The sequence below is a fragment of the Nelusetta ayraudi genome, unplaced genomic scaffold, assembly GCF_046127955.1.
Source record: "Nelusetta ayraudi isolate G7.1 ecotype Tasmania unplaced genomic scaffold, CSIRO-AGI_Nayr_v1 ptg000048l, whole genome shotgun sequence".
NCBI classification, from domain to species: Eukaryota; Metazoa; Chordata; class Actinopteri; order Tetraodontiformes; family Monacanthidae; genus Nelusetta; species Nelusetta ayraudi.
In genome coordinates this window covers 2,333,437-2,347,500 of record NW_027466098.1, presented here as the reverse complement: position 1 = coordinate 2,347,500, position 14,064 = coordinate 2,333,437, and positions in this window count along the sequence as shown.

Here is a 14,064-nt window from a genome sequence, read left to right as displayed (position 1 = left end):
AATACAGCTTTACAGTAAATGCATATCACTTTTGTCCTGTCAAGACTGCCATCTGGCAGGGTTTTGAAGTGGAACTTTCCATTTACCATTGACGCCTTATCCATGTTAGTCCTTCCTAGTGCTCATCTACGCTCAGTGTCTTTTTCTTTTTTTTGTTGTGTTTACAAGCCGGCTGCAAGCGTGTGACTGTGTGCTGTGAGTCAATTCATTTCCCGTTTCCACAATCTACGGAGCGGCCAAAGGTTCAAAAAGCACCGTCTGCGTTAATCGCGCGATAAAAAAATTGTCGGCGATAAAGCGGCGTTGAGTTAACACGTTAACTTTGACACCCTTACTTTTTATATGAAGAAACAGATCAAATTTTTCCAACCAATTGTTCACCACTTCTTTGAACTTGTGGATGAATGCTGTGCATCCCACATGGAACGCCAACCTTCCTCTGATATTTCCATGCTTAGTTCTTTCTGCCATTTGGCTTTGATGTATCCTGCGTTTGTTGCTGTTCTGTTTCTGAAGGCCCTGATAGATTTTAGAAATGATTTTTCTCTTCATCTTTTTACAGGCTTCGATCAGAATATCTATCACTATATTGCCCTCTCCAGATGATGTTGGTTTGATTCTTTTATCATAGTAATCTCTTAATTGCATGTATCGAAAGAAATCTTTGTTTCCTCGTCCAAATTCCTTTTTCAACTCTCCAAAACTTTTTAAAACCCCCTTGTGAACGAGTGTGCATACTGCAGTTATACTCCTATCCCACCATCGTCTGTATTCAATGTCTGTGGTTCCTGGTTCAAATCTGGGATCAAGAGAAGGCCACATTAGTAGTTTGATGTAGGGCTGCACAATTAATCGAATTTTAATCACGATCACGATATTGGCGGCCACGATTAAATTAAGGTGATCGTCGGCGATACTAACATTTAAAAAGCCGGCTACCGTACATGTCAAATCAAGCACATTCAGTCATCCAACCACCAGGGGGCGAATGCAAGGTTAAGACTTCATTAAGCTGCCGAAATAGCAAGCGAGCAAATCCTGCAGCAGCGGCAGGAAGTGCCGCAGCATAAGCGGCAGCCTCAAATGATGAGAGAGAGAGAGAGAGAGACATCAATCTGACATCAATATCTGATGTCAGATTGTTCTCCACATAGAAACAAAAGTCTCAACAAGTTAATATTGAAGGGGAATGGATAACATACCAGTTTATTGCGATGTCCAGAGTAAAAATGCAGCAACAATGTAACAGACCGGTTGTGTAAAAATGATGAAGTCAAAGAAAAAGAAGAAGGAGAGAGAGAGAGAGAGAGAGAGTGAGAGAGAGAGAGAGAGAGAGAGAGAGAGAGAGAGAGAGAGAGAGAGAGAGAGAGAGAGATGTGATGTAATGTAATGTAATGTAATGTAATTTTGGCTTTGTTGAGCTGATTTAGTTCTTATGTCTTGTTGAGCTGATTTAGTTCTTATGTCTCCTACTAATGCCAGTGAGTTTGTCCCAGTGTCTGAATTGTGATTCTGGAATCATATGTGGGATGGATTGGAAAAGGTACAGCAGTCTCGTTAGTACATTCATTTTTATCACTTCAATTCGTGTCTCAAAATCCATATTAAAGGCTGACCATTGTAGGGGAGGAAATATCTAGACACAAATAGTAATATCTCCCCAATACGTATTCCGTCGTTCCGGTGTCAAGGTGAGGATTTCAAAGTAAAATACATAATAATTAATTTAATCTGACTCCATTTGATAATAATAACTTTACTTTTATATCTTGATTGAGAGAAAGACTTGATTAACAATTAAGAATATAGACTCAATAATAATAAAATTCTCGTGATCTGACATTAGTCTTCAGTTCAGGGATGGCTTCTATAAATTAACAAAACTATTCAGTTTGTTCATTAAACATGGAAGAATAGCCTGATGTCTGGGTTGGAGTATTCAGAGGTTATTGAACATGATACCCAATCTTATCTGACCAACTCAGAGGTTAAGGGTTTGAATAATGTCCAGTGAAACTTACCATATAACTAAGGTCTTTGGGATTCTGATTAATCCCTATCTTAGTTCAGTGATGGCAGATATAGACAAAGCATTCAGTGACCTTCTTAACATAGAAGAACAGCCCAGACATCTAGGTTGAGCTATTCAGAGGTTTATATCTTCCAACTCAATAGTTAGAAAAACATGACACTCAATCTTTTCTATTCAACTCAGAGGTAAAGAGTACAAGCATTACTCGAATGAATTTGCCATATAACTGAAGACTAAATCAATATCTGATGTCAGATTGTTCTCCACATAGAAACAAAAGTCTCAACAAGTTAATATTGAAGGGGAATGGATAACATACCAGTTTATTGCGATGTCCAGAGTAAAAATGCAGCAAAAATGTAACAGACCGGTTGTGTAAAAATGATGGTAAAACAAATCAAGAAGTCAAAGAAAAAGAAGAAGAAGAGAGAGAGAGAGAGAGAGAGAGAGAGAGAGAGAGAGAGAGTGAAAAAGAGAATCAAGAAAGAGAGTGGGTTCCAGAAAAGGAGAGGAAAAAGAGAGAGAGAGAGTGGGTCCCAGAAAAGGAGAGAGAAAAAAGAATAGAGAGTGGGTCCCAGAAAAGGAGAGAGAAAAGAAGAGAGCTTCAGATTCTTGTTCCTTCCCTTAAATATCCTCCCAGAACAGAGATACTGCTAAAATGCATATTTAAAAGATTCAAATCAGATCAACTCTTCCTACTCGGGAACCTTTTGGTCATCAGGGGTAATTTTCCACAGCAACAATAGATCACCAAGACCTTCATACCTCTCGCACTGACACTCACAACATTTCAAAGGAAAGTTCTAAACAAAAGGCAGAGACAGTCCCTGAATGCAAATCCAACAAACACAAGGAAATACCTTTTGGCCCTCGGGGGTTCCTTTCCCGCGACATGTAAATCATGTTAGTTAATTACAATAGGTGAGATTGATACAGTTGTAACCCCCGTCTTTGAAGAACTTCCATTGTTAGAGAAAACACTTCAGGATGTGGATTTGACTGTTTTACAATAGTAATCTCTTAATTGCATGTATTGAAAGAAATCTTTGTTTCCTCGTCCAAATTCCTTTTTTAAATCTCCAAAATTTTTTAAAACCCCCTTGTGAACGAGTGTGCATACTGCAGTTATACTCCTATCCCACCGTCGTCTGTATTCAATGTCTGTGGTTCCTGGTTCAGATCTGGGATCAAGAGAAGGCCACATTAGTAGTTTGATGTAGGGCTGCACAATTAATCAAATTTTAATCACGATCACGATATTGGCGGCCACGATTAAATTAAGGTGATCGTCGACGATACTAACATTTAAAAAGCCGGCTACTGTACATGTCAAATCAAGCACATTCAGTCATCCAACCACCAGGGGGCGAATGCAAGGTTAAGACTTCATTAAGCTGCCGAAATAGCAAGCGAGCAAATCCTGCAGCAGCGGCAGGAAGTGCCGCAGCATAAGCGGCAGCCTCAAATGATTCAAGAGGCCAGGCCACTTTCTTCCCCAGTTCTATTTTCTTTGTCCATAGCTCTCTCAGGACCCTCTCTTTGGTAGTAAATTCCAGAAAGTTAACAATGATGGGTCTCGGTTGGGCACCGTCCGCTGGCTTCTGTGCAAATGAGCGGTGTGCTCTCTGAATTTGGAAATTAAAATCTGCTGACAGGTGCAGTTTGCTTTTCAGCAGGTCTTCCACAAACTTGGCCACAGATTCTCCCTCCTCTCCTTCAGTGACTCCATAGATACGTAGGTTGTTTCTCCTCGGCCTGGACTCCAGGTCAGTTAACTTGTCCTGAAGAGCTTTTTGTTCTCTCAGTGATATGACCAGAGCGTCATTAGCTTCCTGTGCCCAACGTTCTAGCTTTTCAATCCGCGACTCAGCCTTGTTGATCTTGCCGGTCTGGAGCTCCTGTTCGGTGATGACTTTCACAAGTTGTTGATTTATTTCGTCTTTGAAGTCGTCCAAGTCTTTTTCCACGTCGTTCCTTAGTGTTTCTCCAAACGTGCGAAGGACTTCTTTTGATTCCATTTTTAAATCCCGTATCTCTTTGCTAATAATTTCTATGTCCGAGCCCTTTTTCGCGTCGTTAGTCACGAGGAGTTTGTTTCGCCATCTCTCTCTGTTTCAGAGCAAGCTGGTAGTTCCGCCATATTGTCTGTTACCGTGTTTCTGTTTTGGTTGAATCGAGTTTTCCTTCCCATTCCAACGTTCCCCTGATCACTTTGTAGTTAATATGATATCTGACAATAGTTATTCATTTGCATTGGAGAAGGACAGGCCACATGTCTCTTGGCCAGTTGAGTGGCGAAGCTATTCGCTCCAAGGCACTGAAGTATGAATCAACTTCTGCCTCACGAAATGCTGGCACCAGAAAAATGTTTTTACTGGGGCTGGGCAACGATTAAAAATTTTAATCACAATTAATCGCATGATTTACCTGATCAGTCATGATTAATCACGTTGTATACGCAAAAGCCAATAATGAATTTAAAAGAAGTCTTTCATACACTTTAATTTAAATGTTCTGCCATATAAACGAAAGCACCATTACATTTATCGTGCAAACACTTAACATCAGCACTTTACACAGAAACATTTTTAATGTAAATCTAAAGTTAAAAAAAATGCAAATACAAAATTAAAGCTTATTGCCAATGCCAGGGCATTACTGTTATCCTGTTCCTTATGAAAAATAAAAAAAATCTACCTACAAAATCCTGAGCCACAATAATAACAGGCAATTTCTGAGGTAACAGCAGAAACATTTTTCTTTTATCAGGGAGCAGCATAACCAGTCTGCGTTCCCTTGCAAATGTCCCAGTTAGAAAGGGTGAGGCACAAAAACGTTCACTTTTGGGTTTTTCTTCACATGGGACTAGAATGTAAAGTCCACATTTATACTGGAGTTCCTTTGGAGAATCTCACTCAACTCAGTGCAGTTTGTCATTTCCTGGAACTTGACGGCCAGTTATTTTAAATGTACTGCCATATGAATTAAAGTGCCATAACATTTACTGTGCAAACACACTTTTAACATCAGCATTTTTGAACAATTAGCAGCCAAGAAAAAAAAAATAGTGTAAATTTAAACTCAACTTAAACAATGTTATCAAAGCAATACAAAATTAAAGCTGTAAGCAGCGTTTGCGGGACTGAGCCCACCTGGCCACTGCCTGCCGTGATGTCCGCCACCTGGCCACGAGCCCCCGACACCCGCCAACGCTTCCCAACGCCTGGTGATTCCGCCCGAAACCCGCCGATGCCCCATTCCTGACGCCGACGCCTGCTGATGACACATCAAGCACTGACTTGACATTACTGACTTGACATTTAGAAACATTTGATTTCTAAATGTGATTGATTACTGTATCGTTTTGGAGATAATAAGCCTTAAAGTTGGCTTTTTGTTTTGTTTTGCGACAGCTCCAATATTCCATTTTTACTGTACAATAACATCAAATTGCTCCATAAGCTCTGTCAATGGTTGGTACAGTTGACCTCAGGACAACCTTGAATATATCTTCAATCATTATAATTTATAATCATTATAATTTAATGTACCATTTTGGAGATATTAAGCCTCAAAGTTGTTGTTTTCCTTTTTTTTTTTAGCTTTTCAAACAGGCAAAAAGGGCCCAGTACTCAATTTTTTACTGGACAGTAACATTGCTTTGCTCCATAATTTCTGTCAGTGGTTGGTACAGTTGACCTGAGGAACACCCTGACTATATCCTCAGTCATTATCAAGCATATGTACAGTATCATTTTGGAGATATTAAGCCTTAAAGTTGGCTTTTTTTTTTTCTTCTTCTTCTTTTTTTTTGCGACAGCTCCAATATTCCATTTTTACTGTACAATAACATCAAATTGCTCCATAAGCTCTGGCAATGGTTGGTACAGTTGACCTCAGGACAACCTTGAATATATCTTCTCTTAATATTCTTGAATATTCTCACTTAATGTACCAGCTCCTTCCTGTAGACATGATATGTACAGTTAGTTATTCTTTGTTTGACGCAAGTGTTATATTAATTTCCTACTATCTGTACCGGTACTTCTTGTTAATTTGAAATAAACACTAACAGCATAATGTCAAAACAAAAACCGAACAAGTCAAACAGGAGCAGATCAGAAAACAAGGAGGCTTTGTACTAAAATATGGATAAAATATAAACAGGGAGTTGTCTAATGTCGTCAAGGAAGCCAACATTACGTTACCTGTTGATCAGCATGTTGACTCAGAAAATCCTCAGGCTCCTGCTGCGACATTTCATGTGGGGCGACGGTTGTGACTTCACTGCTGGTCCCGTGAGAAACTCAAATCGGTCCCTCACGTTTGTGTTGCGTGGCATGGGTTAGGACATTGAGAGGCATTATAGTGTGGTTGTGTGCACCAAATCGGACTCGGCTTCTAGCTCGATAGCCGTGCATAACTTATGCAAACGCAATGCTCTGTTTATGTGAACTCACGGAGTCCGACTCCGTGCACATGCTCATCTCGACTCGATGGATTTATGAGCTTGATGACAAGTGTCACAAGTGTGTATTTTGTATTGGATTGATGTACTGCAATTCTAGTCATGTGAACAAGCAATTAGCATTCCTAGTTATATGTGGCATGACGAAATACTGTACTACCAAGTTTGTATTGCAGTATCTTCAGTTTATGGGGTAGAGGGTGCTCAAATTGGATTGATTGAAGATGTAGTTTAGGTACAATTTGCTTGTTTTTATCAACATTTAAGTTGATTGCAGTTCAAGGTGGCACAATCCTATCAGATGTTGTCATTTTGTCACAAAGAACACTGGTATTTGATGATTATTACCATAAGTACCACCATGTTGCAGGCATTGTGGTTACAAGTTTCACTCCAATTTTGATTGTTGTCTGTATGACTAGCAATCCGTTGAGCTGTCTAGGGTTATCATTCAGATAAGGTGTCACAACTTTTAATTGCATGGGAACTTTGGGATCCATGGCAGATGGGCATTGTAAAAAAAACGGATCTTGAGTCGGAAGGCTAGCTTGTCCTAATTGTGACCTTAATATGATGATTTTTTTTCCCTGCCAGATTGAGGAGAAATTAAATGGACATCCAAACCGGGGCCAATAATGGATGAGCTGGATGATGTCACAGTATCAATTTTAAATGGTATGTCATGTGTAGGTATGAAAAAATTTCCATTACTGTGATTTGTCTGCTAAGTAATTAAAATAACTGTATGCTGACACTGATTTCAAAAATAAGTATTTTACAAATTTGAGACAAAATGTCTAAACTGAATTGCATTTACAATTAATTCTGATAACAGAAATTGGCACAAAACAAACTTGGTTTGACTTGTCAAGTTGAATTAAATTCATTAGTCAAAAAAATGTATGAGTTGTTAAGTGTAAAAGGTTTGTTAATGATTGGACTGTCTTTATAGCTGCCAACATCGATGAAGTCTTGCTCCACACCCTCCGTCGTGATGATTTGAGAGACCTTTTTCCTGGACCAGAACACTTTCTCAGGAGGAAAAGGATTTGGGCCCTTATTAGTGTAGATGTGATTGGTTACCTACTTTGCTCTGAAAACATCTAGCATAACACTTTTTTTTTCTTTTTTCCTAATTGTGTCTATTGTTTCTCTCTTGTTCATAATGTTTTGGATCTGGTTTCCTCTCGGCTGAGAATTCCACCGTACCAGACAAGGCTGCCCCGAATGAAGCCAGGAACTGTGTCTTCACCAGGAGGAACATCTTCAATCTGTCCTCAGACATCCACTCCTTTGGTGAAAAGCAGCCCAAAGAGGACCCTACAGCTTCCTGCTCCTCCACAATATGTTGTCTATACTAGACATGGGCAAACCCCGGCCCGCTGCATGTCTCTGTCCGGCCCGCGTGAGGCCAGTCATAACCCCCCAACACCGCACCCCCCGAAATTCTCTCTCTCTCTCTCTCTCTCTCTCTCTCTCTTCACATATACATATATATATATATATATATATATATATATATATACATATATATGTATATATATATATATATGTATATATATATATATATATATATATATATATATATATATATATATATATATATACACATATATATATATATACATATATACATATATATACGAATGTATGTATTCAACACACACTATCTATCTATCTGTATATCTATCTATCTATCACCCGCGAAATAGCGTTTTGACCGTGATCTATCCATATATCACGTTCGACCGCGATGTAGAGGTATGTCCCAATGGAGTTGCCGTATCGGGCAGTCACTATGCCCAGAACGATTCTGCACCCGGACTAATTCTGTACCTACCTACAACCCCCCCTTTCGTGGCCCGCCGACTCGATGCAGGTCTGTCATGTGGCCCGTTGCTAAAAAAGTTTGCCCACCCTCTATACAGACAGTGAGTTGGAGCAAGCTCGTAAGCACTACTTCCAGATGGCCCGCACTGCCAGTGAGGGGAAATGTGTCATGTTCAAAGAGCTGAGATGCAGGCTGGTGAGAAACACTGTCACCAGCATGATTTCTATCTTGAGAGCCAGTCAGCAAGGAGAGGTGGTCTTGTACCCTTCTAAGCATGAAGTCACTGCAATGTCTCAAAGACTAGTGGATTATTATCCCATGCTGAAGGATTAAGACAAACAATGAAACATGTAAGTGATTATATTATTTTGCGCACTTAGATTTTGAAGCGTGTGGTTATTTTTGGCTGATACTTTTTTTTATCTGTGTATGTTCACTTTCCATCTTTATTTGTTCTTTCAATGAGTGAAATTTTATTTACCAAGCGAGCACTTACAAGAATCTTCACAAGAGATTCACCAGAGAGGGGCCACAAGAAGAAAAGGCATCGCATTGACTTCTCAGCAAGTGACCAAGAAGAAGATCATGATGCAGACTCAATTGGTGGATCAACAATTATTTTGTGTAACACACCAGGGCGCAGTTCTGATAATGGCCACACTTCACGTAAGTAGAAACATGTCCATTTTAATAATAATGATAATGTATGAAAGCTAGGCAATGTTATGATAGTTTTGGATATCATGATATATCACAGGCATTTTTACACTTGAATTGTCATTTGATATATTTTGATGCTCCAAACAATTTCATCCATTTGACTGATTTACTGATTTGTCTCCTCCATTTCATCAGCCAAAGATGGTCTGACAGCACAGGCCAGACATTATCAGACCCTGCAGGAGCTGTACAAGAAACCAAAACCCAACCAAGATGCTGTCTCCCAAATTCTTGACCTGCAGTTTCAAGCAAGAAGATCCTTCACTGATAGTGATGTTCTGAAAGAACAGGACAAGGCCAACAAAGATCCTGGATGCATATCCATGTGTCAAGGATCTTTATCGTGTAAGTGATTAACTTGTTTTGGTTTATGATGAAAAGCAAGCATTTTTGCAGATTTTAACATTGACTTGCATTATAGGCGATGAATGAGCTGCGGCGCATTCTGGATAAGGGCAACAGAAAATTCATTGATGAACTAAAAACAGAGATGGGAAGACTTCTGCACCAATGTGTAATTTTATGGTGTTTGGAAAAAAAATGAAGTGATGAAGCCACGCATAACGCTGGATGTAGGTGAGTCATTTTGCTGTGTCTCTAATTGACTGTGTAGCTGTTTCCTGGGACATAGGATGGTTTATGTTGCGCTGAATGAATAGATGCAGAATGGTAATACTCTTCATGCTGAAAAAATAAGATTTTTTTTGTGATCAACACAAACCTAATAAGACTCATTTTTAGGAAGACTAACTTTGAACTCAAAGTTGATTTGTTCTATTCCAGTGGAATATTCCATCGCGCTGCTCAGGGCACTCCCCACACTCTTTCCTTCATCAAGTCCACCACCGAAGAAGCTGGGACATGCCAGTGAGGCACTGCTTCATGTCATTCAGGTGAAAGTTTGTTCGCATTTTCTCACATTCAACACTTCATAGTTCCATGCATGGATGTGGCGTTTCCTTCTTCTTTTTCTTTAGCCAACAGAAGATCCCACAATGTACTCGCAGAAGAGGTCTTTCTGCACCCCTGTGTTGCTGTTTGATGGGACCCGCTGTCTCATCTGTCTTGGAGCCACTCCCGCCACCACGCTTGCCAAGGAAGACTTGAGTGACGGTCTGCTTCATCTGATGGGTTACTACTATGCCCTGCACCTCACATATCCAAAAGTGTGTGGCAACCCTTCTCTCTGTCATTCAGACAGAAGTGCTACAGGACACTATCCATGAGTGAGACACCACAGCCTCATACAAAAAATACCATGGCAGAATGGAAAGATTTTATTGGGGAGTAGAGCTGTGTACTAGGCATAGGTAGTGATACACTCCCCTGGTAGTTGTAACTTGAGGGTGGGTGGAGTCTGTTGGAACAAACATGTTATCAGTGGTGATAGGAACACAACACTATATGCTGTCCCCATACTGTTTTTTTTTTTTTTGTGTGTAACTGAGTGTCAGGGAATCTGAATCAATGTTCAATAATGATGACGGTGAATATTGTAATAATTGTTACATGCGTTCTAGAAATGATTGCTTGAGGTTGTTTTAAGATGCAATGCCTTAGTGACGTTTTTATTACAAGGCAGTGAAGGCACTGTCAGCAATTTAAGTGAATAAATAGTTGTTGACAATATTAATTCTGTTTGCTGAATTATTTGTTTTTTGGGGGGGATGGGCGTAAGGGGGGTGGATGCTTTGTCTCATTTTGAGAAAAAAAAAGCTAATATTGTGAAGACTTAAATTAAGAAGAATTGCACTGTTAGTCGGTCTGGTTTTAAGATCTTTTCATTCAAATTAAGAAAGAAGCAAACGTGAAAAAAGAATTGAGAAGCTAGTATCAAGTTTATTTGACTTAGTACAGTCCTTGGAATGAGTGCTTTACTGTTTATTTCAAGAGTTTTTCCATTCTTCAAATGCCTAGATATATCGTCTTATTTTAAGAAATCTTACCAAGTCTAAATATCTTACTGCATTGGCAGATAATTTGACTTGTTTCTACCCTGTTCTTTCTCAAATTAAGTGTTTATTTCTTAGATATATTTTGCAGTGTGTGGACACCGAGGGGAGCTCTAGAATTGGCTCATTCAACCGACCAACGATCCAATCAGCAGCGGGGTCACAGGCCCTCCTCCTTCTTTGTTCTCTCTCTCACTTTGACTTCGGCACTGGACAGCCAGGTTTGTGGAGGGAAGGTTGGAAAAAGGTAAGGACGGGGTACCCCAAACATTCATGTACGTAGAGTCACTAAGTCTTAAACTCACCAGGTTTGTATCGCTTGTGGAGAATTCACAATAAAAATACATTGACACTGTCAAGATGGACTCAAGCACTATTATTGAACTATACTGTATTTTTTGAGTGATGTGAAGCTATTGACAAGCGCTGTGCAAAGGAGGCCCATTTGTTTTTGTTTTTTTGAAGGGGGCCCAAAATTCCTGGCGGCGCCCCTGAGCGGGCATCTCCAGCACTAAGGCAGTGGAGCTGCTGGCCACGAGAGAAGAATTAACCAGTCCATTGAAACCATTTGTTTGGTCTAGTGAGTGGCAACAGTCCTTTGACGATCTTAAGTGCCTTCTCAGCTGTAACCCTGTCGTGTCTGCTCCAAATTTTTCCTCATTGGCTAGAAGCCCCAAATCTAGCGTGGGCACTTCTTGGGGGCTCCTGATGAAAAAGCAAGTGGCCCCATGTCTCTAGGACAAAGTTGAAAATTCACCCCATAGACTTGCATTGAATTAGGGTTAACAATAAGGCTGAAACTAGGGTTAGGGTTAGGGTTAGGGTTAGCTGAAATTAGGGTTAGGGTTTCGGGGTTCCTCAAGTACTAGAAGCCCCAAATTTGGCGTGGGTGCTTCTTGGGGGCTCCTGATGAAAAAGCAAGTGGCCCCATGTCTCTAGGACAAAGTTGAAAATTCACCCCATATACTTGCATTGAATTAGGGTTAACAATAAGGCTGAAACTAGGGTTAGGGTTAGGGTTAGCTGAAATTAGGGTTAGGGTTTCGGGGTTCCTCAAGTACTAGAAGCCCCAAATTTGGCGTGGGTGCTTCTTGGGGGCTCCTGATGAAAAAGCAAGTGGCCCCATATCTGTAGGACAAAGTTGAAATTTCACCCCATAGACTTGTATGGCATTAGGGTTAGGGTCCAAGAGTACACATACACATTTTCTTTTGCTTTATTGATTTAAGCTCATCGTCTCCAGCTGCAAAGGTACAGAAACCTTTCTGTGTTTTGATGTCATGTGTGAGAAAACATCACTTTTTTCTGTAAACTTGTGTTAGCATTGTCCTTCATTGAAAATGACACAATCTTTCATTTCATTGTTCAGATGCCGAACACCAAGGCATTCCGTCGCTCTCTGGCCATGAAACGACGCCTGGAACAAAAACGGGATTGGACACCTTTTCCACCTCGGAAGGACTTTGAACGTCGTGAGTACTTCCACGTTCATGATTTCATGTTCTGCCTGTGTTGTTATGTTGTATTCCAAATAAATCTTACAAAAACATATTTAGATTTTTCTTTTTTGTCAATTTACACAGGGCGCGGTACTGGTCAGCGACCTGGGTGCGAAGATGGCCCGTTTTGCTCCTGACTGACAAAACAGTGCAAGTTCGTTCTTAAGGCCCAGCAACCAGACAAGAAGGTATGGGTCGTGATTTTGTCAAGCCACGAGTTTCTTTATGTTTTTGTTCTGGTGGTGGGAGACTCACATCTCTGTCCACTTGTGGATGGTTTTGTGTTCTCGCCCCGGGCAACAACCTTGAACACGGGCTTGTAACAGACTCCGCCCAGGATTTTGCTGCGCTACTGGCAACTGTGTTGGACCGCTGGCCCAAGGTTTGTTTATCTGCTGTGACAAACAAATTTGAACACATGAATGTCATCGCCACTTTGTTTTATCAATATCAAGTAATTCCATGATCCATAGTTCAATAACAAGAATATTCATGAATTTATTTTGCATTTTTATGTTTGTTTGGGGTTTTTTGTAGGTGTTTGTGCTTGACTTTCCATCTCGCCTGACTGTCAAGCCAGAACTACAAACAGCGCTACGTCAAGTATATCATCGTGTTGCTGCACGCATGGGTGTGTAAAATACATATTTTTGTTGTATTTTTTTCTCTTCAGTGACACTGTGCTAACAGATATTTCTTAGAATTGTGTGATTACACAATTGATTATGTGACACTTCTTCCAGGTTTAACATTTGTGTATATGGCCGATCACCTCCCCCTTCGTCAGCTGTACATGGTGGTGTTATGATGGTGTAAGTTTTGCCTTCTTCAGCCTTACTTGCTCTTCATTTGATATGACAAATATGTGTTAACATGTTGTTTTCTGTTTACGTGCACCTCAGGACTGATTTTGGTGGAGCGTCTGCATGCTGCATGCTCCATCAGCTCGTACCCCCTTCACCTAGATCAGGGGTGTTGTGCCACAACCAATCATCGCCCAGGGTGTCTCCCAGAGTGCTTGTGACAGGTCCTGTCCACATGCCAGTGTATGGACCTGCTCCTGAATGGACTCTTGTTGGACAGGAGGTTGAGGTAACCTGTTCATCCCTCTTTTTTTCCCCCCCAATCGTGTATTTGTCAAACTGTGCAACTTTTTATTTTAAAAATGAACACTTATCCTAAGTTGACTCTGATTTCCTCTCCTCTTTTTTTTATAGACAGTACCAACAGCTGTTGAGACTGCATTTCACACAGACATCCCGTCCAATCCCGTGTGGTTCAGTGAGGCTGTGCTGTTGGACCACATGGAGACCGTCGTAGAGTCATCTGGCAGGGTTTCCCCAGCTGCCACGATAACATTCACACATTTATTCAAACACTTATCAACTAGGGGTGGGTGAAAAAAAAAATCAATATTGCAATATATTGTTGTGCTTTCTGTCGCAATAAATAATCAATACACTGACGGCAAATATCAATATTTTTTTCCAAACACCACCTGTCCACCTGTCCCGGGAAAGACAAAATCTCTCCCGGGACACAATTTGTCCCGTTTTTTAGGG